This window comes from Cupressus sempervirens, chromosome 9 (genome assembly GCF_028749045.1).
Source record: "Cupressus sempervirens isolate cs-2001-9-10 chromosome 9, ASM2874904v1, whole genome shotgun sequence".
NCBI lineage: Eukaryota > Viridiplantae > Streptophyta > Pinopsida > Cupressales > Cupressaceae > Cupressus > Cupressus sempervirens.
In genome coordinates, this window is record NC_143126.1 from 320,564,476 (window position 1) to 320,589,066 (window position 24,591).

A 24,591-nucleotide genomic window follows, 5' to 3' on the forward strand; every position below is an offset into this window, starting at 1 on the left:
GCATTATAGGTAATTGAAGCTACAAATGAAAGAGGGGTTTTTTAATTTATGTTGCTTTCTTTGTTTATTTGGCTTTCATGGTAGACTAGAGGGTATTAACATATGTTTATTGAGTTTTTGATTTTCTCATAGTATGTTAGATATTATCCCATTTTTTGGTCCTGAACCCATATCAGGTTTCTTTAGACTAGGAATGTCTCTCACTCTTATATTCTTTCTTATGTTGACCAGGTTATCAAAATTCACATGACACAATCTTTTATGTCATAACCAACTTTCCTCTACTTGAGCTAGGAAACATGAACTTTTAGTTAGATCTAGATAGAATAGATTACCTTTTGTTTGATTACTAGTCCCAACTAGATTTCCTTTCCCATCCAATAGATTTTCCTTTCCATTCATGAATTTTACCTTGAATCCAATGGTGTTAAATTGTGCCACACTAGGTAAATTGTGTCTTAATCCTTCAATAAAGTAAGTATTGTCACATTTGAGTTCATCAATCAATGTAATGTAGCCTTTTACTTTTATATAATAAGATTTATCATTTCCAAATCTGACACTACCACCATCATAGTGTTCCAAGTGCTCAAATTTTAATTTAGTAGTAATCATGTAGTGAGAACAACCAATATCACTAATCCATGTGTCACTCTTTCTAATATAAGAAATGAGGGTCATCTTATCATTTTCATTATTTGATTCATCTCTAATAGCAATGTAAACCATTTCATCTTAATCACTATTATTAGAGCCTTTAACCATGTAACAATATTTCTTACCTTTGTCCTTGTAGTCTTTGTAGCTTTTAAAATCTTTCTTGCCTTTGTACTTCTCATGCTTCTTTCCTTCTTTGCCTTCTTTGTTTGGACATCTTGTAGCAATGTGGCCAACTTCTTCACAAGAAAAACATATTAGAGTTATATTACCTTTGTACTTTCCTTTTTCTTTAGGGAATATTCTTGTAAGAAGGGCTTCAATGCCTTCAAGGTCATCATCAGAATTATCTTCATCTTCACTGTCAAACTTTATTATTTTAAATTGTCCACCTTTCTTCTTGAGTGATAGTATAGCTTGAAATGTAGACTCAATGCTACCAGAGTTAGGAACATAGTTATCAAAGTTATCTAACTCAAAGGTTGTCAACCTTCCCATTAGTCCATCCAAAGTTATATCATTTTTGGGATCACGTCTCATTTATTTAATAGCTAAAACTCTAATTACATAAATAGGAAGAAGAGTTTTGAGTACCTTGCTGACCACTATCACATCATCTATTTTCCCTCTTGAGGCTCTTATTGTACTCACACTTTCTTTGATTCTCTCATTGTATTGTGTGATGTTTTCATCTTCTTTCATCTTCATCTAATCAAACTAGCCTCTTAGACTTTTAGCCTTAGCTCTCCTTACATTTTCATCTCCTACATAGATATCTTTCAACTTGATCCCCATTTCATGAGCAATGCAACAATCTTTGACTTCATCAAATTCAACATAATTGAGAGTAGAGGCAATGTCAATCATCATTATGTTGTGATTATTCTTTTCCACAATTTCATCCATAGAAAGAGGTTCAACAAGTGCCACATACTTGTTCTCTAGGTATTTTAGGTTTTTGTCTCCAATGGTTGCCAAATGCGGCTTCATGAGTTCTTGACATGCTTGGAAGTTATCTCTTTTTAACTTGGGATTTTTCCTTCTATAAAACATCTTGATCTTTAGCTTAGGTCCTTGAAACCTTATCCGCAAGAAACAATATCTTTGATACCAATTATTAGAAATGGAAAGGAGTAACTAAGAGGGGATGGTTGAATCAGTTATTACAAAAACAAACCCAAAGTCCCTTTTAAGATGTCAACACAATATAAAACCAAATCTTATTGTAACTTGGTTAACACTGAATATTTTGTTGTAACTTGGTTAACACTGAATGTACTACTCTCACTCAGTTAGCATAGAGATAATTAGATCTTAAGATATTAATGTGATTAGCCTTTATTAACTTAGTTGCATAAACATAAAGGAAATAACATAAAGAAATTAGACACTAAGATTTAACATGGAAACCCAATTTGGGAAAATCAGCAATTGCAACTAGTTACTATTTTTCACTCTTCTAAAGTGAGCCCTATTAGGAGCCAACACTGTTAAAGGTTAAAAAAAACACGGTTAGGCGTAACCCTATTAGAGGATTTAATTCACCCTATTAGGAGTGGCCTTGTTAGAGGTCTTCAGACACTTCAATCTAGAAATGCCACTTTGTTAGAGGATTTTTTGAATAGTTGTTAGGCTAACTCTGTTAGGAGATTTGATTCACTACTACAATTATTAGAGAGTAATGAATTGACCTTATTGCTGATGTAAATGACATTGTTGATTCAGATGTCAATTTTGGCTTATTTTCTTGATCCTCCTTGATCAGAATGTTCTTTTCATCTCGGTCAACTCAAATGTTCTTCTCTTTATAGATATCCTTCAAATTCACTTCCTTGATTCATCTTCAATTCCACATTTCAATCCTCAACTTGACCTTTTATATATATGATTCACCTTGTCAAGTTGGCTTGAATACTCTTTTGATCAAATAATTTTCATCTCTTAAGTTAGCTTGTATTAACCAATAAATTTATCAAACTAAATATGCTGATAGACACCTAATACAAAATTGAGTACTCGATCGATATAGAGGATCCCTTCATTAACTAAACCAATTTTTTTAGAATAGGAGTTCTAATGTTAACCGACCAAACTCAGTTAATATGGACTTCATGCTAACTTTCCTTTGTTAACTGACTGAACTTGGTCAATATAGACTCTGCTACATTAGTCGACTGAGCTCAGTCAATATTGTCTCTGAACTTGGTTATAACTTAACGCTTGGCATATACAGGAAATTGCCTTTGATGCCTGAGTGAGATCAGCTATTAGTGACTGCTTAGTAATGTGTAACATCAAAAACAACATACAATTGAATAATTTTTTTCAACACCCCCTTGGCAAGATATACATTTTATTTTTTTGTTTAGACATTTCCCTCCATCCACTACTTAATAAAAACTAATGATAGGTGACTTATTAAAACTATTTTCCTCCATTATTTTTTGCCAAAATTTCACTTGTAGATTTTTATTATTAGTTATTTCCCCCAATAATTGTTTATTGACAATATAGTTTGTGTATGGAAATGAACAAGTGGACCAATTCAAGAGGTTGTTTATTTGTCCTAAAAAACATAGTAGTGGCTCCTGAACAAAATAACCATATGCATGAAATCCTACTGTTTATTCTACCATTTATTTCCCTCTTTCTCTATATTTTTTTGTTGACATTAATCTGTCTTATAGAATCTAGAGGAGGGCATAGAGAGAGGAAGTATATGGAAAAGACCTACTAAATCATAGAGAGGAAAGTGGGTGGTAATATAGGTAAGTATAGGAAATAAAGTCATGTATGTCAATGAAACTTCCAAGGATAAACTTATTGGTTGAAGATACACATAATGGTATTTAAATGTGATTTTATATAAAGGGAAAAGTTGCAAATTAGCATGGACATAACTTGATATCAATATGTCAGAAATATATGACTAAACTTCAATGTTTTGTATTGGATAACATACTTGTAAAAATGATATAATTTACTATGTTGTGTATTATAGGATCCATACAAGGGCATGGTGAAAAGTCATGTCATATCAAATAAGGACACATAGATGGAGTGGAACATTGGGTACCAAAATTTTGACTCAATTAGAATAAATGATATGATGGCATTATGTGATACACCCATCATTCTTCACATTATTCTTGAAATAAGTGATGTACAATTAAACCTTGATATAAATTAATGCATGTTGTTTATTATTTTAGATTGGGATTGGAGAAAATGCAAATCCTCAACATTCAACTAGAAAAAGAACAAGATATGTGTGTGGGTGTAGACCTAAAACTATCAAATCAAGTAAATGACACTAGCTTGAAGAGGATGTGACAATAGATCTTCCAAAAAAAATAATTAATTGCATTTTTAAAGACTATAGTACATGCAATGAATACTTTGAGAAAATAATTGTTTGTGGATGATATTCCAATTGGTAGTATGCCTCCCACAATAAATTCAAATTCAATAGGAATTATGCTAAGAAATTTCCAAATTTATGTAAATGACATGTATACTTCATTTAAGCATTGTTCTATATTATGTAAAAGAGTAAATATTTATTTAATGGATAATTGGAAGAAAAATTTCTTGGCTTTAAGTATCCCAGATCACCAACTTCTAGCATGGAGGTAAATGATCATTTATTGAATGATACATCTAACAAAAATATGTACCAATATACCATCTTGAAAATGATGAATTGATGAAAATAAGTAACAGAACAAGAGCTAGTTTAAAGATGCATAATTTTCTTTAAACTAGGGGGAAGGTTCACTACATATCCTATGAGAATGAATACAATGGAGATAATGACTTTCCTTTGATTCTGAGTTTAATTTACAAAGAGACATTTGATCTTCAATTGTATTGCACTTGACTTGGTGATCAATAACTACCTAGAGTATATGAGGCATTTCAATTTTAGGGATACAACTACATGATATGACCCTCTAGTATTCATTGAGAAAATATAGCCCTCTTTATTTTCCAAAATGTACATGTGCTATCTAAATATAAAAAATAGTTCAAGAAAAAACACTAGAAGAATAATGCCATATTATGGTTCATCATATTACAGTGGTGAATAGAGAAGGCTAGCACAATATAAGCTTAACATGCCAGCATCTCCAATTAGAAAGTGGAAAAGGGAATAAAAAGGTCTCCTTAGGATGTTCATGAGGGTAGAAAGCCAAAGAATAATAAACGAGTTTGGGTTGATGTTTTATAAAAAATGTTGTCAAAATTGTGATTTATTTAAATTATTGTATAAAAAGGTAGTCTATAAGATAATGTTCCACTATTTAATTGATTTGTTTATGTTGGTAAAAAAATTATTTTTTATTTTTTTAAATCCTTATTCGATTATATTTATAAAATTGATACATTTGTGATTTATCCAATTGTTGTTAAATGTTAAATAATGCTTGCATTTGTTGATGGGTAGAAGATATTGGTGAGACACATACTAATAACTATGATTAGACTAGGCTATTGAGATATGGGTGGGATGATTCAAACCATCCTTTAAATCATGCTAGGGTGGGAAGAGAAATGTTGAAAATAATATTAGAACCTAATAAATCTAAAGAGTTGATGATATTGATGACATGCCACCAAGCATTAATGATAATGATCATGATAGTGAAAATGCAATGAATGAAGAAAGATTAAATGAAATTCTTACAAGTTTATTTTGGGATGAGAACAATGATGACAATAGTTATCATATGGTTTAAACCAAAGATGATAGTAGGGGGATTCACCACCAATCTAATATTGATGAAAATAATCTCAAAGACTCCATCAATAGAGTACTAAAGACACCTATTATCAAATCGAGTGCAAGTAGAACCTCAAAACTAGAATGCGCACTAATATTATTAGAAATTAAGTCACTATTTGGTAGATTAGACAAAGAATTAACTACCATACTAAAGTTAGCTGAAATCTATTTCTTACTTTGCATTGTCAATTAGTGCACATAATTCATTAACATTCATCAAATTTGTTTATAATCTTTAAGGGAATTTGTAAACCCTATATTGTAGCTAAGAAATATTAGTATAGATAGATGTATAATCAAGTTCATCATGACTCAAAAATTCACTTGGTTTAATCTCTAGAAATCTTACATGGCACTAAAGACTAAAATATTTCCTAAAGAGAATGTGATACCATCAACATACAAAGATGCACTTTTTTATTGGTTGAGTTGGGGATCGAATGTAAAAAAATTTATTCATGTATGAATGATTTTATTTTATACATATGTGATAATAAAAAATTGGTATAATGTCATGTATGCAAAGAGAATCGATATCATAAAGATGTTGATAATGTGGCGATTGATCATGTAGTGGGGGTTGATGCTATAGCGCCTTCTCCAGTAGTATAAAACCAAAATTGTTAAAACCTTAAAATGGTTGATTTTAGAGCTTTCCCTAAAATGTTGTTATAAGGAGTTCAGATGCATGATGCATTGTAATGTTGGTTAAAAAATTTTCTAGATAATAGAAAGTTTGAAGGCTATGTAGGTGGACGTAGCCTAGGTTTTGGGTGAACCACATTAAATTTGTGTGCTATCTATATTATTTGTGTTTTCTCTCTTGTTTCTACATATAACTATTTATTATTATATTATTATGGATCTGTCAAACCCTAACAAAAGATGTACAAAATCATACAGTTCCAAAAAGGTTTTGCATCACATGTCCATTATACCTAGACTTCAATGAATGTACTAATTCAAGTTTCTTATATTGTTCATGGACTAGCATGCAAAGAATATGAGTAAAGATGGAGTCTTGTGAATTTTGGATAACTCAAAAGCATTCAACTGAAAAGAGGAGAAATGGCCAAGAAAATTCATAGAGAAACCTCGTAGTATCAAGTTTGATATTATAATTGATGGAGTGTGCCCATTCTCTTTTCTAAGATCAAATTATAGTGTTTGGATAGTGGGATTTGTACTATATAATATTCCCCCATGGATGAGTTTTATAAGGGAGCACCTTATAATGGTGACTCTCATTGTTCTATGAATATAGCAAGTTAAACACATGGATTTTTATCTTGCACCTTTTATTGATGAGGTACAACTGCTATGGTGAATATGTGGAGAATTATTGGGATCAAAATAAATGAGTCAATATTGATGACATTAGTCATAATTTTTCTAGCATCTAGTTGGCCTTGAATACTGTTAACCTTTACCCTAAAAAAGAATATGCTTTTTTTTTGGGGATTGAACCTAGAGGATGTTTCAAGGTCTCTTCTATTTTCAAATTGAAGGATAGAGGATATCCTCCTCTATGGGCTAAAGCTTGGATTAAAGGGCTTACTCCTAAAATCAATGTCTTTTTTTGGACTTTGCTTCAAAATAAAATCTTAACTATGGATAACCTGCGAAAGAGAGGAGTCTACTTGGTGACTAGATATTGTTTATGTAAGAAGGACTTTGAAGATAGGAACCACCTTTTTTAAATTGTTGTTTTAGCCAAAATGTTTGGAACTATCCTCTCAATTATTGGAAATTAAAATGGGTTCAACACAAAGACATTGATCTTTGTTTTTAGGGCTAGACTTATCCTACGAAGAATGATGATATTGGTTTTCTTTGAAAGATTTTTCTACCTCATCTCTAGTGGGGAATCTAGAAGGAGAGGAATGACAGAATTTTTAGAAATAAGGAGACTGATTGGGTTCTAGATCATAATATTATCATAGTTATAAAAGAGAATTTTAAAGCTTACAGGAAAATGTCTGATGAGATTCAAATAAATAATCCTATGAATGTCAAAGGTACTACTGCTAAGCAACAGGATCAGAGATAGAATGTTAAGTGGAGGTGTTTCGAGAAACCATTATAGTACAATTGTGGATGTTGTTGTGATCCCTACTGGGAAGTCTACTAGTCATAAAGCTAAGGCAATGACTACTCTTTTCACCATAAGGATGGTTGTGGAATCTAGTTTTTAGAATCTTTGGTTGGAAGGAGACTCTCTTAACATCATTAACATGTTGAATAACAAGAGTTTGATTAGCTGGAGTATAGAGGGAAGTATATTGGAAATAAAAGAGCTTATGAATCAATTTGATAATGTCTATATGTCTCATTTTTTTGGGAGGGCAATAAGGTTGCTAACTTGATTGCTAATCAAGTGGTCTATAGGGAAACTAGGTTGAGATGGCAAGATGACCTAAGCAAGGAAGTCAAGTTGATGACAACTATTAATTATAATATGACATATGCTAATGAAGGAAAGATAATACAAGATTAGAGAATTTATTAAGAGAATTGATGGGTTTGTGGTGGATTTTTTGAGTATCCCTAGATGGTACTTTTACATAATTATGGATTATACTTAGCACACATGCAAGGTTTAAGGTTTCTTAGAAATAATTAACAACTTACTCTACATTTTGGTGATTGTTTTTTAGTTTAGTTGTAGGTGTAGAGTTGAAGACAAGATGGGAGGGGAACCAAGAAAGAAAGAGTCAAACAACTGCAAAGAATGGAGGGCGAATTTGGATGTTTGGGAAATTATGAAAAAAGGGAAGGTCACAGCTTATATTGAGAAAATTCAAGGGTATAAGCCACACATTATAGAGTCCTTCTTCAAAAATTGGATTGAGGACAGGGTAGCGTTGCATGAGGTTACTATGAGATTGTCAAAGGAGTTCATCATTGAGGTTATGAGTCTTCCAATGGAGGGTCTTAAATTTAGCAAGGAAACTAGTATCTTGAATGCACCTTAAAAAAATTCCCCAAAACTGATGAGGAGGAGAAAAGATTGGAGAAGAATGGTGATTTTTATGATTTGAACTAGATTAAGATTATTTGGAGGGATGTTCTTTTGTGTATTTGTGAGTATTTTATCCTTGATGGTAGATCTAAGAGAGTCCACAAGTTTCATTTTGTGTTCTTAAATCATTTTAGGTATAAAGATAGAATTTCCTACACATTCTACCTTAAATACTCTCTGATACAAAGCCTCTAAGCACATAGGAAAAGGATTCTCATCATGTGCTTCACAAGGGCTCAATCCTTCTTATTGAGAAGTATTGTAAAAACAAGGTTGTTAAACCCTCTTTGACTTTTGAGTAAAAAAGGAAAGTGTCTAGTATGAACCCTCTAAGAAAAAGGTTAAAAGTGAGGAAGGCACCAGTGATAGTAAGAGCACTAAAAAGGGTCATAAGCGGGGGATGAAAAAGAAGAATGTTGAGGAAGTGATAGATTCTGAGAATTTTGTCGAGAAGGATAATAAGATAGAAATGGGAGACCTTAACTTGAATCTAGAAGGTTACTTGGAAAGTAAGGGCATGTCTACTAGTAAGGACCAAGTAGAGGAGAGCAAAGATAGAAAGACTAAATCAAATGCTGGATCTGAAGCTTTAAAGGACGATGAAGGGAAAGATCAAGTTCCTTTTTCTCCTCCTAATACTAAATCCAACAAAGAGAAAATGGACACTGACACACAAAAAAAATTAGGGTAATGCCCTTGTTATGAAAGAGCAAACCTCAAGTAAGGAGAAGGAAGAGGAGTCTAAGGAGAAGTAGGATGTGAACACTAGCATCCGAGTCAATAATACTACCATTGATGTTGCAATTAGAACTGAAGAAGATACCAAGGATGAGACCCACCATGCAAAAGTCTCCTTTCTTCATACTACCAAACTCAACAAAAAAGCCTCTCTACAAGTGGACTCATGGCTATACAATGAAATCATGGTACTCAAGAAAAAGGTTGGAGCGAATCAAAAAGAGCTAGACCATGAATGCATTATGAGAGTCAACTTGGAGAAAATCATTGATAACATACTTGATAAAATTGAGGATTATGAGTTGGAACTCCATCAACTTATTAAGGTAAGTGAGTAGAGAATGGAGTAGGTCACTTCTAGGTTCTGTGCCATTGCAGCCAGTTTGGGCAAGAAAAGAAACAAGGAGATCATGTCCCTAGACATTGCTGTGTTGAGGAGTCAAGGAGGGCCTAGAAAGAGAATGAGGAAAAGTCTGAGAAAAAAGATTGTTGATGATCCTGAGGTTCATATTTTTGCCATCATTGATATTATCTAGGCTATTGTTGAAGTTGGTAAGGAGGTGGAGAAGAGCATCAAGGAACTAGTGTAGGTGCTAGTTGTGGTTGCTAGTGTACTAGTTGCAGATCTGGGTGTTTTTTGTTGGTTTTTGTTTTTTATTTTTTTTCCAAATTTCTATTTAAAACTTTTAGGTTTTAGGTCCTTGTAAAACCTAAGGGTGTTTGGTTAAAACTTGCAGTTTTAGGTGCTTGTAAAACCTAGTTTTTTGTGTTTTTGCTTTACTCTAGGTTTCAAGTCCTTGTAAAACCTAGTTGGTTGTTAATGCTTATCTTTTGCTTTTGTTAAAGGTTTTTGGGTCCCTTCAAAACCTATTTTTACCTTAATCTAAAACATTACTTATTGAAATTCAAGGCTTATTAGAAGGAATATTTTCATATCCAAGAAGTTTGAAATAATTTCAAGGGCAATACTCTAAAGATATACTTATGCAAACAACATGTTGTTTCTATCAATTCAAAAATCATGTAACTAATGAGTTTGATAGAAAAGTTAAAAATAAAGGATGACCCATTATTATGGGTCCAAGTGATTGGATTCATAAGTATTAAGAAGATGAATAAAAAGATTGAGAGGATTTTTTTTATCTATGAGTTTTACTTGAAGAACTAAAACAACTTTTAGCTAAAATGCTAAAATGAATAAAATGGAAATCCATATTTTATGAGCTCCCTTGTTGGAAGGATCCATTAATATATCACCTATTAGATCCTATGAACATCTTCAAAAATATCCTAGATTATATGTTTCATCATATACAAGGCAAAGAGAAGGACACCTTTTCTTCTAGGAGAGATATAGCTCTTTTGCATACAAAAAATTATAGAAAACATTTGTGGCCTAATAGGAAAAATGGAATATAAGGAGAAGCTCCATAGATTTTGAGCAAAAAGGAGCTCTAACACTTAATGGATATGGGCCATCATTGGCTAAATATTTTACAATTTATGGACATATCACAAGATTTAAAACACATTATTTTCATAATTTTTTGAAGGTATTGTATATCATCATAATAACAATTATTGACTACATTGATTAAGTACTAAATATGTCTTGAGAAAAGATTGAGTGGGAAAAGATTACTGATGACCTTTTCATATATGTCTTTTATAGCATATCATGTCATTGGCAATTAGGGGGCATTCTTGTCTTATAAGTGACTTAATGAATGAAATAAGTCAATTGTTAGCATTTACAAGGTATGTGGTTATATGAAATATTCATGCATTAAAGGCATAGATATATTATATTGCATTTTTCTTCTTCACTAAAGGTTCACACTAATATACTATTCTTATAATAGATGGGTGACCTCCATGGAGATCTATAAATGTGAAGTGCACAATTGGAAGAAGGAAATTGCAGAAATTGTTCATCTATATAAGAAGGATCTCCATGCAAGTTTCAAGGACCTAGAAGTCCATTTACTTATACATCTAGCTGATGACATTGATTTGGAAGGTTTTATATCACCAAGGTAGAAGTTTTTCTTTGAGATGTATATGAAACATCTAAAGAGACATGTTTGACAAAAGGCACATCCAGAGTTTTGCGTGGTTGAAGGGTATGTATTGAATGAAGCATTTTTCTTCATGTTTGAATAATGGTTATAAGATATTATTGATACAGAAAAAATGCAATCTAATTGTGTTGCAGTAGAAATTGGTATAAAGTACATTCATGATCATTATGGTTATTTTTCTTCCAAATTTACTCTACTTTTTTTTGTCAAATTAACATGACATTTGGAGTGTAGAAATAAGTGCTATACAAGTTAAATCTATACCACATGGACTTAATGACCAAAATGGATTGATCTATATGAACAAAAGTGCGAATAAGTGTTAGAAGCTAGAAGCAATGTTAGAAGCTAGGAGACAGTTTAAGCGATCATACCCAAGGGATATGCCACTCCCTAAAGATCTTCTTGGGGAATGTGACAAATATTGCACACTATAATGGGTCACCATACAAATTCAAAATCAAATAGATGGTGTAGGGATATATTCAAACATAACAAAATATGAAATCAAAATGTCTCGAGGATGTGAAAGAAAGGTACTATTAGAATTATAAGAATGTTATTTCCTCACTTTTTTTTACTGTATTAGCTATTTTAGTATTTGTCATTACATTTGGTTTCATTGAAATAAATGGTTTTCGACATGGACAAAAATATCCAGCAATTATCGTGAATGTAAAGAGACAATCTTCCAATTGTGGCATCATGGTTGACTTCAATCAAGCTCAAAAGATAGAGAAAAGGATTGAAGGAAATCTACGAAATGTTGGGAAAATACAATAAATTATTAAGTTGGATTATCACGCTTTTAAAACTTGTATTTTTAAGTGTACTTGGTGGTGGACCCTCAAATTTTCTTGCATAAAAAGAGGCTAAGAATTCCCAAAAGTGTTTTAAAATGAATAAATCATGTTTTTTGCCATATCACAGAAGTAGAAGAACATGCTAGCAAAAGAGAAAACTTCCACTATATATAGCAGAGATAAAGGAATGACATTGGAAAATACTGATTCTTTATTAAATCGTAGGCACTAGCTTTGGAGAGTTCGAGAATGTGATTGACAAAGAGACTCACAAAAGGGTGAAATTGCTTCAGCATGATAAATTAAATAAGCGATGTCATCTCATATCTTTATAAGTAAAAACTTTTAAGAGGAAGAATGTTTGAAGTGACTGTCTGAGAAGTACTTCCAATTTTTGAAATGTGTGAGATGTTCAAACTTCTTATCAGAAATTAAATGAGAATAAAAATAGTTGGCTATTGAAGCAACGAAATTCATTGTCATGTGAAGTTGCATTTGGAGCTATGAATGACTTTGGAAGGTGAACAAAGTAGATTCAAGAAAAAATCTGCAACTTGTAAACTAGTAAGTTAAATTCTTTATACCATACATTGAATATATTTTGTGATCTTGAATAACTGGAATGAAGGGTGTGTTTACTGATTATTTGAGGTGTCAAGATTCAATTGTCCCTATTTATGATAGGTCATTTTTTTGGTACTTCTATGCAAATAAAGATGAAAAAGGATAGTTCCTCCTAATCTATTTGTGGATGTTGACCTCATGAATATGCTAGCAAACCATTATGAGCTTGAAACTTGAACAACAAGAAAAGATGATGATCAAATGTCTTTGTTAGTAATAACCAAATTTTGTATTGAAGAGTGCTTGGAATTAATTACATAGGCTCTAACTAAAATTAACAAAGCACAATTCAAAGTCAATTATGAGAAATGTATAAAAATTTCTAGGTATAGTGAAATTTCTCATTTTATGGCTAAGGGACAAAATAATAGATTGATTCCAATTGAATACACAAGTCCCCAATTGGTCACTAGCTTTAAATGCTTCTTCAAGAACACTTATATGCATGGACTCAATTATTTGAAGAAAATACAAAAATAAAAATCCCATTAGATTGTATATACATGTGTGTGATAATTCAAAACCCACATACTTATTTGGAATTTGTCACTAGCAAGATTGAGAGGTCAATGCACATGCAATTGGTACATTAAAAAAACCTCCAAGACATTCAAGAACTATTCATTACTTTACCACCTTTTTTTTTTTCAAAATGTAGGACAATTCAGAGACTTCATAAACTAGCCACATGTAATAAAATGGAAAGAAAACTACATGTTTAGTTATGGTGCACAACATGGGATATGCATAACAGAGACTGTGATTATAGAGTTTTCAGAGATGTTTCTATAGTATGGATTATAAGGTTTCTAGGAGGACAAGTGACAAGAATCCATGATCAAATTAATATCATTTTGAGACCCAAGGAGTTCTTACCAAATAACAAATATGAGCATGATTTTAAATATTGAATATGTAGGGAAAACTATACCTTGGTCAAGTTATACAGATGCAGGCAATCACCCCATGGACTTCCATTCTTTATTTCTGAGATAGTGTGTTTCATAGAGTTCATTTGGTAGTTGTTATGGGTAAATAAATAAGTTGTATCACCTACAAAGAAAGGAAATATAATGCCACACTTTATTAAGTTTGATGGTTTTATGATTGGATATTCTATGATAAAAGATTGTTTAGGAATACATCATGAACAACTTCAAATTTCATAGTGATATGGCTAGGATGTATGATCCTGAGGGACATATAAAATCCTTTATTGTAAGATATACACACAAATTCAATACAGATGATAACATCATTGTAAATTTTTAATGAGTGTTAATAATTATTTAGAGAATAAAGAAATCAAGAGTCTTCTTGAAAACAGAAAATGAAAGATTGAGAAAAGGATTACCCCACTTTCATAATGATGAGGAGTTACAGGTGATCGTGATTGAGAAATGCATCCAAGGTTTTGATAAAGAGTACAAGAACATGTGAAATAGGATAAAGGGAAAGAAATTAAACAACCTCAGCCCCAATCAATGATGAAGTGAAGAAAGTTAGTATTGAATGAATCTAATTTTGATTCTTCTACTCCAACACCCCAAGAAGGCACTCCCAGAGGTAATAATGTTCCATTAGTATCTTATGAAGATTTAGGTGATGGAAGTGATTTTGAAGAGGTTTCCCACATATTGAGAAGTCTAAAAGAAAGTGAAGAAGATAAAGAAATATCTCCACCAAGTAAATATACCAGGAAAATATATGTGGTATCATGCACAGACCATGAAAGGAGATAAGACAATTGATGTCAATTAGGAAAGCGAGACTATTTCTTTGAGATTTATTGAATAGTAAGATTTCACAAATTCTCAAGATTTTAAATATTTTTGGATCAGATACAAGATGAGAGATTTCGATGAAAGAAATAGGAAGAGATTGGAGGGTGTTAATGAGTCAAACCATGAATCCGTTGTAAATAAAATGATTGAGGATTTGCACCTTAATGAAATAACTTGCACAAAAGTGGGGGCTAGATAAATTGCCAAAAATAATGATATATTGATTGTGCCAGGCTTGACTCTAAAAGATCTTTTCTTGTTGTCAAGTAAGAAAGTGGGAGGATGCCACTTCTATGTCTAAATTTGAAACTCTTGAAAAGGTAGAAGGGTTAGGGTTCAATCCCAAATATGAGAGTATTTCTACTTGGGTGAGCTTCATAGGAAATAAACCTAAATTAATTGATATTTCCTAGGAAGAAGAGGGAATGGCACTAGTGCAAACAATTGATAACATAAATACTTTGGTCTTTGCCACTAAATTAAGGCATAGAGCTATGTTTAATAGAGCTCATATGAAACTTATGCAAGAAAGGATTGAATAATTGCAAGTAAGGGAGACTGATAAGTAAAATGTATTTGAATCTTAGAAGAGTAGAAAATGAACATAATGATTTACTTGTAGTACAAGTTCAATGTCATTATTATTCACGAAGGACCCCCTACTATTACACTGAAGAAAAATAGCTAGAAGAGGAAAGATAAGAAGATTCACACAAAGATTTCATCTATAGAAATCTTGAAGAGATCATGTCTTCTAGGATTAAGCTCATGGAAAAATATAATGAGATACACTTAGTTTTTGGCAGTGTCAAATATATGTTGGATTTTTCAAGCAAAATATGATTGTGCTAACAAAGTTGGAGAGGAAGTGGAGGCCATCAAAATTTGAACTAAAATGGTTATATAAAACCACAAAAGGGATCTAGATGCCCCTCCATAAATTGAATCAACTATTAATATGATGGATACCATATCTAAAAGCCTAAGTTACAGTAAATAGGAGTACCAAAAAATAGAGCAAAAATTGTTTCCGATCATCACCACAGAGCACTTGTTTATACTAGTAATCAAGGATAGTACAACAAAAGGTGAAAGAATTGGAATGTTGGAAAAATGAGTTTATAGTATTACCCTAGTGTGATGGCCTAGTTCAAAGATGAGAAGGACTACCAGATAAATGAATTTTATAAATTTTTGGATAAGTTAATCATCTTCAAGAATAAGATTGTCAAGTTGCAAACTAATATGAGGGTGGCCACTAGAAAGAATTAGTTAGATCTTCAATAATTCATTCCATAAGTAACATAGTTTGCATGACCAACTCATGCACAAATTACATGATGGGTCAACAATTACATATTGTTCTTGAAGTAGCACAAGATGAGGTAGTACATAATGAGGAGCAAGATGATGCTGAGGATGGGTAATGTCAAAAGAAATGTATTTAAGAATGTAGTTTGTCATAGATATTTAATGTAATTAAACTTTGTTTCTAGTTGCATTAATTTAGAATAGTTATACTTATGAAAAGGTCTGAAGCTATGTTACACCCCTTCATTTTCTATAAGAAAGGGTACCAAGACCTTAGATAAAAAAACAAGACACATAGTTAACATAGAATATAATAGAACATCATGGAAAAATAATTTTTAGGTTTTGAATAAGTAATGCAACTGAACACCACTCAATTGTACTTCCTTATTTTGGAGTAATATAAACTCTCTATTTTCATCATAATTTGAGAAAATTGATTTTCAATAACTTGCATTCAATATTGCCCTCTTGGATTCATTATTTCTATCTGATATATCAAGCTTGATATTTTCTTTGTATCATCCAAGTTTGCATGCAATGGTTTCTTTTTCTAATTGGTCTTTGTTAGCCATTTTTGTCAACCCACTAGAATTTGAATTTTTAGGGCAAGAACATGTCCAATGTTCATAATTGACTTATTCAACTATAAATTGCCATGCATGCATAATAGGGATACATAAAACTTTATATTTTCCTTTATCCCTAAGTCTTGACCTTCTTTATATTTTCATGTTATATGCTTGAGGAGTTTCAAGTTGTGACCCTATGATTGCCCTTTTCACATGGTTGTAGATCATTTGTACTTAACCATCAAAGAAGTTGTGAGCACATGAAATGGTTATCTCTATAGTTAGGGAACCTTCACAAGAAATTAAGGGCTTAAGGATATGAAGCTTACAAGGTTGCGATCAAACCTTAGTAGTCATTTCTAGTGATTCACATGATCTCTGAGGTCAATGGTGGGTTAAGAAATAAAGCTGCAAAGTAGTGATTCTTCTTATTAGTAGGTTCACACCAAGTTAAGGGGAACCTAGTGTCAATGCAGTGAATTGGCAATCACTTGTATTTATAGGAGGTCAAGGGATAATCAGGGTTAAGGTTGTGAAGTAGTGATACATATGGAGTGTATATCTCAGGGATAATAATAAGGTTAAGAGTTTAAGACACAATGGTGTGATGGTGGCTAATTTGATAGCATTCTCTCATTCATAATAGCTAATGGTGAAGATCATTTGGCAATTCTGATGGGGCAACACAATTAAAAACATTGTTGCCTAGCTTCACAACATTTTATGCTAGCATCCATTTGAAAGTGGCAAGGTAGTGATTTATCTTGTCCACATGGTTGTAGGTCATGAAATGGTCAAGTATGCAATGAAGAATACCTCAAAAGGCACACATCCCCCCAGCTATTGGATGAAAGAAGATCAATGGTTGTTGCCTACAGGCTTTTTGGAAATGCATGATGTTTAGCCATAGTAGAGAAGTGAGCTTCGGACATGTGTCTAAGTGGGCCCGATCTTCTCAGTTCTTGGTCACATCATTGCAAGGGAAAATCATGTTTATCAAGTGAGGACCTTCCTTTCAATTGATGCTTTTCATTGATGGGATTCATAGTTTTAAGTTGTGACCCTATGAGATCATAAATAGCCTAGTCAAAGGTTGTCATAGCATCGAGTGGTTGTAGTATTGAGGGGATTGTAAGATCATGAATTAGGATGAAGATATGCCCAATTCTATGCAGGGTCAACAATCAAAGGATCATAGAGTTGAATGGTGGAGCCTCTAATGCTACGAAGGGGAGGTGATCATAAGATCTTGGGTTTGTAAAATGTTAGAGATGCAAATTATACATGGGGTCCCTAGCTTCATTTGTGACCATTAGATCTTTCGAGATTAATGGGTGGTGTACGCACACTTTCTGGAGATACACAAAAGTTAACTTAAATGGGGAAGTCAGGAGCTACCACATGGACAAGGTATGACCAAATTCAGAGTGTGGATCGTGCAATGAAGAATGTGTCAAGAAGTTGACAAGGCAGTTTTTTCTAATTAGTTAAGTGTATTAAACAATGCAAGGGTTTCATTTTTATTGTGATCATCAGATCTAAAGAGATCAATGGTTGGTGTATTCCTACATTTCTAAGGTGCACAATGTTTAGTTAAAGTGGGGATACAAGAATTGGACATGTGTCCATCTGGGCTTAATCTTCTAAATTCTTTTGGTTGTAACATCACAGGGGTCCATTTTCAAAGGGTCAATGTATTGAATGAAGATGAATTCTTTCATCTGACATGCTTTTCCTTTGATAGAGGCAATAAAGAAGTATCTTGATCTCACAATAAACCATTGTTCATGATATTGCAAGGGTAAAATAAGAGGCTACCAAAGACATGACATGGGTTAACTTATGATAAACTATGATCATGAGATCATAAGGTCAATTTAGCTATGCTCGTGGCATCATAAAGAAATGAAAATGGTCCTATAATAATATGCCAAGGGTACTATCATGTGTTCATGTGTTTGTGAGATTGGGAAATCATGAGATCGAAAGACAAGAAGATAAAGCTTATGGTCTCCTAATCATACAACAAGGGAAGATTGTAGGATCTCAAGCACAAATTGTTAAGTTGTTAATGCTATGCCAAGTGTGGTCATTGTAAGATTGTAAAGGACACTTTCTTAGCTAAAGATGATATGAAAGTGTTTGACTTCATTGACGATCATAAGATCATAGGTTCTTGGGTTGACCATGATAGAAGGTGTTTCACTTGTTTGAGCTAGAAAATATAAGAGGGTATTCGACCAATAAAATTCCAAGAAGGGTTTAGTGTGATGGTTGAATTTTATTGACTTTTTGATATATTTGATTTGGCATGTCGAGACCAAAGCAAGCATCTCTTTAATGTTAGAATTGATATTTTGATCATCTACAACTACTTTTGTATTTTCCAAGCCTGTTTGATGCAAGTAACACTCCATCACTACCTAGCTTATCCATCTACCTAGTCAAAGTGTTAATAGCCATCGTTTATGCCTTCTTAGGGCTTAGATTGGTGTAAAAGATATGATTTCTTGCATCTAGATGGAAACTCCAACCAAATTTTCCCTAGATTTGTAGTGATTGTTCTTTACAATCTTAATGGTAGTAGTTGAGCTTTTCCTTAAGGCATGAGCTATCTTAGTTATGCTTGAAGTATAAAAGAAAATTTCATAACCCTTCTTAGGGTTGGTCTTTTCTCTAATTCTATAGTAGTTGTATCATATGTTCTACTACTATAATTTCCCTTTGCCTGTGAATGAATATATTTCTCTATTGTACCTCATTCTCCCATTAATATAAGTGAAAAACCTTCTTACCTTTGTTGGTGTATTGTTTCCATTCCCCAATCTATATGACAGTATTTTTTTTGCCTTGAAATTTATAGAGTGAATTTCCTTCCTTGTAGCATCTCATTTAGTTTCTTATCTACATGTAGTTGTTGATTTAAAGAAAAGTTTAAATTAGTGTATTTGATATTGTATTAATGAATAGTACATTATTAGGCAAAGATAAGGATGAACATATTATTTTGGTGTATCCACCCCTCTAGATTAGGATAGGTATTTTTTTTTCATGCATTCCTTCTCCCTTTTCCTCTCAAGAAGTAGCTACATGCACCCTGATAGTAAGAAAGTCAGCCTTCTCTGGAGATGAGCAATCTCATTGTTCAAGTCCCACAACTTGGAGATTGTTACCATGTTTCACAAGGTTGCCTTTAGGTAAAAACTTTAAACAAGTGTGTAAAATTTTGTGACAATAGTTTTTGGCATGCCTAGTGGGACTGATGTTGAAGCATTCTTAATTCTACTAGTTCACTAGTGTCAAAGAGAAGAACTTCAAATCGATGCTGAGAAGTTAGTGTTGCTCTCAATATTCCAAACCTTTAAGAGGCTCACATTCAAGTACCTGGAAACTCCATTTCTACATTCTAGTTTCTAGAAAAAATTTGTTATGATTCATGCCCAAAGCTCGCACAAGGGCATATTCTAGAGCTGACTTTCAATACATCGATCTTTCATTTTTAAACCCTAGAAGAAAGAGAAATAGATTATCTGTATCACCAAATTGTTTCTCTCAACTCCTCCTATTGATAGATCACAACCTAGGGTGACATCTTGTCATTTGAATAGATCATTATTCCATATGGCATAGCCTAGAGCTCATGCTTTTTCCACCTTCAATGGTCAAAGTCCCCTCATTCTAGCCCAGAGACATGACATTCCAATTGTGACACTTAAAAATATACCTAATTTTACTAGTGAAACCTAAATTTCCCCTAAAAAGCACATCCAAGAGGTTTCAAATTTTTGTAATATACATGGTATCACTAAAGATGATTTGTTGTTAGACTATTAGCTTCATCTATAAAAGGAAAAGCCTTACAATGGTATAGGAGTTTGCCACAACTCTATCACTGATTGGGATGGGTTAGGAGTAGGGCTTTGTAAACATTTTGAGGATAAGAGTGATCATCTATAACTTTAGAGAAACTAACTACCATTAAAATGGAACCCCATGAATATATGATAGATTTTAATTATAGATTCCAAAAAATATGGGATAGAATACCTGCTAGAGTAAAGCCTACTCCTAGTATTGCTTTCTTACATTACCTTAGAGCTTTTAATTGTAACATTGCTACCACCTTGCAAGCCATGCGAAGGGATACTTTGCCAACTTCTTATAAGATTTTCATAAGGGAAAAGAATATCCTAATCCAAGGTGGGAAGTTAGCTCCAAGACCTCCAATGCCCTTCTTTCTAGACATGCCTAATCATTAGCCCAAAGAAGCCCCTCTTCCAACCACTTCCCAAGTCAGCCTCTTTCAATAACTCCAATAACATCTACATCCTCTAGTGACTTAGGAGAATTAAAGGACATGATGCAAGTTATGATTCTAAGTAACAAAATGTTATAAGATCGAAATTCCAATATAAATAAGAAGATACAAGATCAGGAAAAGAAGATGGATGAAAACTTCTTGGTGGTACAAAAAATGAGCAACAAGGTGATGATCCTAGAAAGGCAACAAGGTCAAAGCAATAAGCATCCCCAACTTCATTATCAAGGCCCCACAAATAATAGGTCTCCAAATCAAGGACAGGGTCATACCCTATATAGTTAGAATAGAGCTATTGGTAATACCCCTATTGTAATTGTAAACATAAATCGAAATAGGGCATTAGTCCCTTAAAAAAACCTTACTCAAGAGCAATATTTGTGTCCTTCTTGCAACTATTCCTATGGATATTGTATGTGCCAAAAGGAAGAATCATTCCTCACACTAACTACATAAGACCAAGTAGTAGGGCAATAATATAATATTAGTCAGGCTGTTGATGCTTCCCTTTTACAATAGTAGAATGATTGTTCTTTCATGAATCATCGACCAGAGGAACATTGGTATATCAATCATGATGCTATAGCTCATAATACCAAAAAAAAAGAGTTGTTGAGCATGCCATCCCCCTCCACCAAATCAAGCTTCAACTTTAGATATTGCTCCTCATGTGCTAGTGATGAATGCACAACTAGATGGTCCTCCTTAATGGAGGCAAGATGTGGGCAACAAGAAGTCTACTGAGCCTCAAACTACTCAATTTCAGCCATCAATCCCCACAACTCCCAAAGTTCCAACCAAATCAGTTATTAGTCATCTCAATATTGTAGATCAAATGAAAGATACTACTATTTATATCTCTATATGGGATGTTGTTGTTGCTATGTCATTACAGAAGAGGCTACTATAGTAAGAGTTAGAAAGTATAGGGGTGGAGGATCATTCAGTCACCTTGAAAAATGCAACAAGCCTAGCGTAGCCAACAAAGGGAGAAGAAATAAGAAAGAAATATAGTCCTCCTCCCTTTTATGTCTCTTTAATCATAGGTGAAAAGCTAGTCCATAATTGCATGATTGATTTTGGGACTAGTAGCTTTGTAATGCCTAGGTCTGTACCTAACCTTCTTAGTATATGTTATGATCCAATGGTTAGGGATGTCCTTCAGTTAGATGGTAGCTCTGTCAAAACTATAGGGATCCTTAAGAATGTGGAAATGGCATTGCATTCATGCCCTATTTACATTGTCACAAAAGACACATTAGTAGCTCAAGTTGAGCTATATTTTTTCATCTATCATTCTAGAGACTTCATTGCACAAATGGAGGGTCATATTGCAACAGATTGGTACTATATGTTATTTAGGACAAGATATGGGATAAGAGCCTCTTTAAGGGAAGAACCTTGGGCCCTTAATCACATAGATACTTGCACACCTAGACCTATAAAAATGAATTGTACAATTCATGAAGTAGATAATCAAGATATAACACATGAGATTGTCACTCCCCTAGAAGAGGTGCCTGATTACCTTTTCGATGAATGGGCCACTACATATGAATTTGACTCAATACAAGAAGCTAGGGAGATAAGTCTTAGAACCTATTGCATATTTGAGTAGAAAGTTCCTATTCCCAATCTCATGAAAGATAAAGAAAATACAAGGGGATTGTGAAGCATGTTCTTTGATCGATAAAATAACAAAAATGGTTTAGGTGCTAGTGTCATGCTCATTTCCCCTGAATTGGAGAAGTACTATTTTTTCATAGACTCCAATTCAACTGCATCAATAATATGGTAGAGTATAAAGCTCTAATCTAAGGTCTCCAACTTGTACAAAGGAGAGGCATCAAGCTCTTGAAGGTATTTAGGGATAGTGATTTGGTTTTTAATCAAATTAGAAATCAAAATTTCACAAAGAACAACCTTCTCAAATCATACAAACACAAAGTGTGGGATCTACTAGAAGACTTTCAAGCTTTCAACATCTAGAGTGTCTCTAGAAGAGAAAACAAACATGTTGATAGGTTTGCAACCATTGGTGCTCATTATGATGTACCAAACCATGTTGAAGATAATAGAGAGGAACAAATTAGAATGGTAGTAAGGCCTATTATCCCAAACAATTGCACAAATTGACAAGTATTTAATTATAATATACAAATTGTCAACTTTCTACAAAGTGAGGTAGAATTCTCTAAGCGAAACAATTTAGGCTACAAGGCCAATATGGGCACTAGATCATGAATCTTAGTTCTAAAAAATCACATAAGGTATTAATCACTTTAGAGAGTATCTTCAATCCTGGTGATCAATCAAGGAGAAAAGGCTCAAACTTGGCTACAAATGAAGATAATTGTATACCAATTTCCATTGTTGATGGGAAGACTCTCAGTCTAGGAAAGGTATGCTCTGAAGTTGAACAAGAAAATTTTGTTCATTTTTTTAAAGAATTCAATGATATATTTACATGGACATATGATGATTTAAAAGGTTTTGATCTAAGATTGTTTCAACATACCATAGACTTGAGTAATGATGCAAAGCCTATTAGGCAAAAGCAAAGACCTATCAGTTCTAAGATTGAACCTATGATGAGAAAGAAGTTATCCAAGCTAATAGAGGCTAATTTTTCCTATTACACACTCTTCTTGGGTGGCCAACCTTGTTCCTGTTAGGAAGAAGAATGGAGAAATTAGACTATTTGTAGATTGTAGGGACCTTAATAAGGCTTCTTTCAAAGATTACCATCCTCTCCCTTCCATGGAAAAAATCTTGTCCAAGGTTAGTGGCTCTGAAATATTTTCCTTCTTAGATGGGTTTTCAGGGTATAACCAAGTGTTGGTCTAGGAGTTTGATAGATACAAGACTTCTTTTACTACCAGGGCACTTATACATATAGCAAGATACTTTTTGGATTGACCAATGCAAGTACTACCTTCCAAAAACAAATGGAGATGGATTTCAAGATCATAATTAAGAGGTTGTACTAGTCTACTTGGATGACATAAAAGTCTATTCCAAGAATTTAGTAGATATTTTTGGTCATATGAGGTATGTATTTGACAAATGTAGAGAGTATGGTGTATCCTTGAATCTAAGCAAGTGTTTTTTTGCCACCAGTCAAGGAAAGTTGCTTGGACATATTACATCTAAGTAGGGTTTCATCATTGATCTAGAAAGAACAAATGAAATCCTTGCTCTCCCACTTCCTACTCATAAGAAAAGGCTACAAAGCTTCATTGGTAGAATCAACTTTATAAGAAGATTTATCCCTAATGTTTCTACCATGGTCAAGCCTCTTACATCTACGATAAGAAAAAATATGGTATTCACATGAATCAAGGAGGGGAGAGCTAGTTTTGAAGAGATCAAAGAAAAATGGCATCAACTTCTACCCTTATCAATTCAAACTTTGATAAGGATTTCATCCTCTATACTCTTGGAGGTGATTCAAGTATATATGATGTCTTGACACAGTTGAATGATGCTAATGAAGAACAACCTATAGCCTTTTTTAATGAAGGGATAAAGGATTATGAGGATAAGTATAGTTATGTAGAAAATAAGTCCTCTCTATCATAAGAGCTTTAAATAAATTTAGACATCTATTATCACATAGAAAGGTCCAACTTCTAGTCCCACATGCAAGTGTGAAGGAGTTCTTGCTGAATAGGGATATCAGTGAAAAGTGAGTTGGATGGATCACTAAGGTCATGGAGTATGATATAGAGATCAAGACCACCAAGCTTGTAAGGGGTAAAGGACTATGTGATTAGATGATTTCATCCTAGGAGAGAACTGGGGAGGTTGCTCTAGTTATAGAAGATGCAGAACTAGCAATGGATGAAAATCAAGATTGGATACATGACATGAAAACATTCTTTTTGGGAGGGGG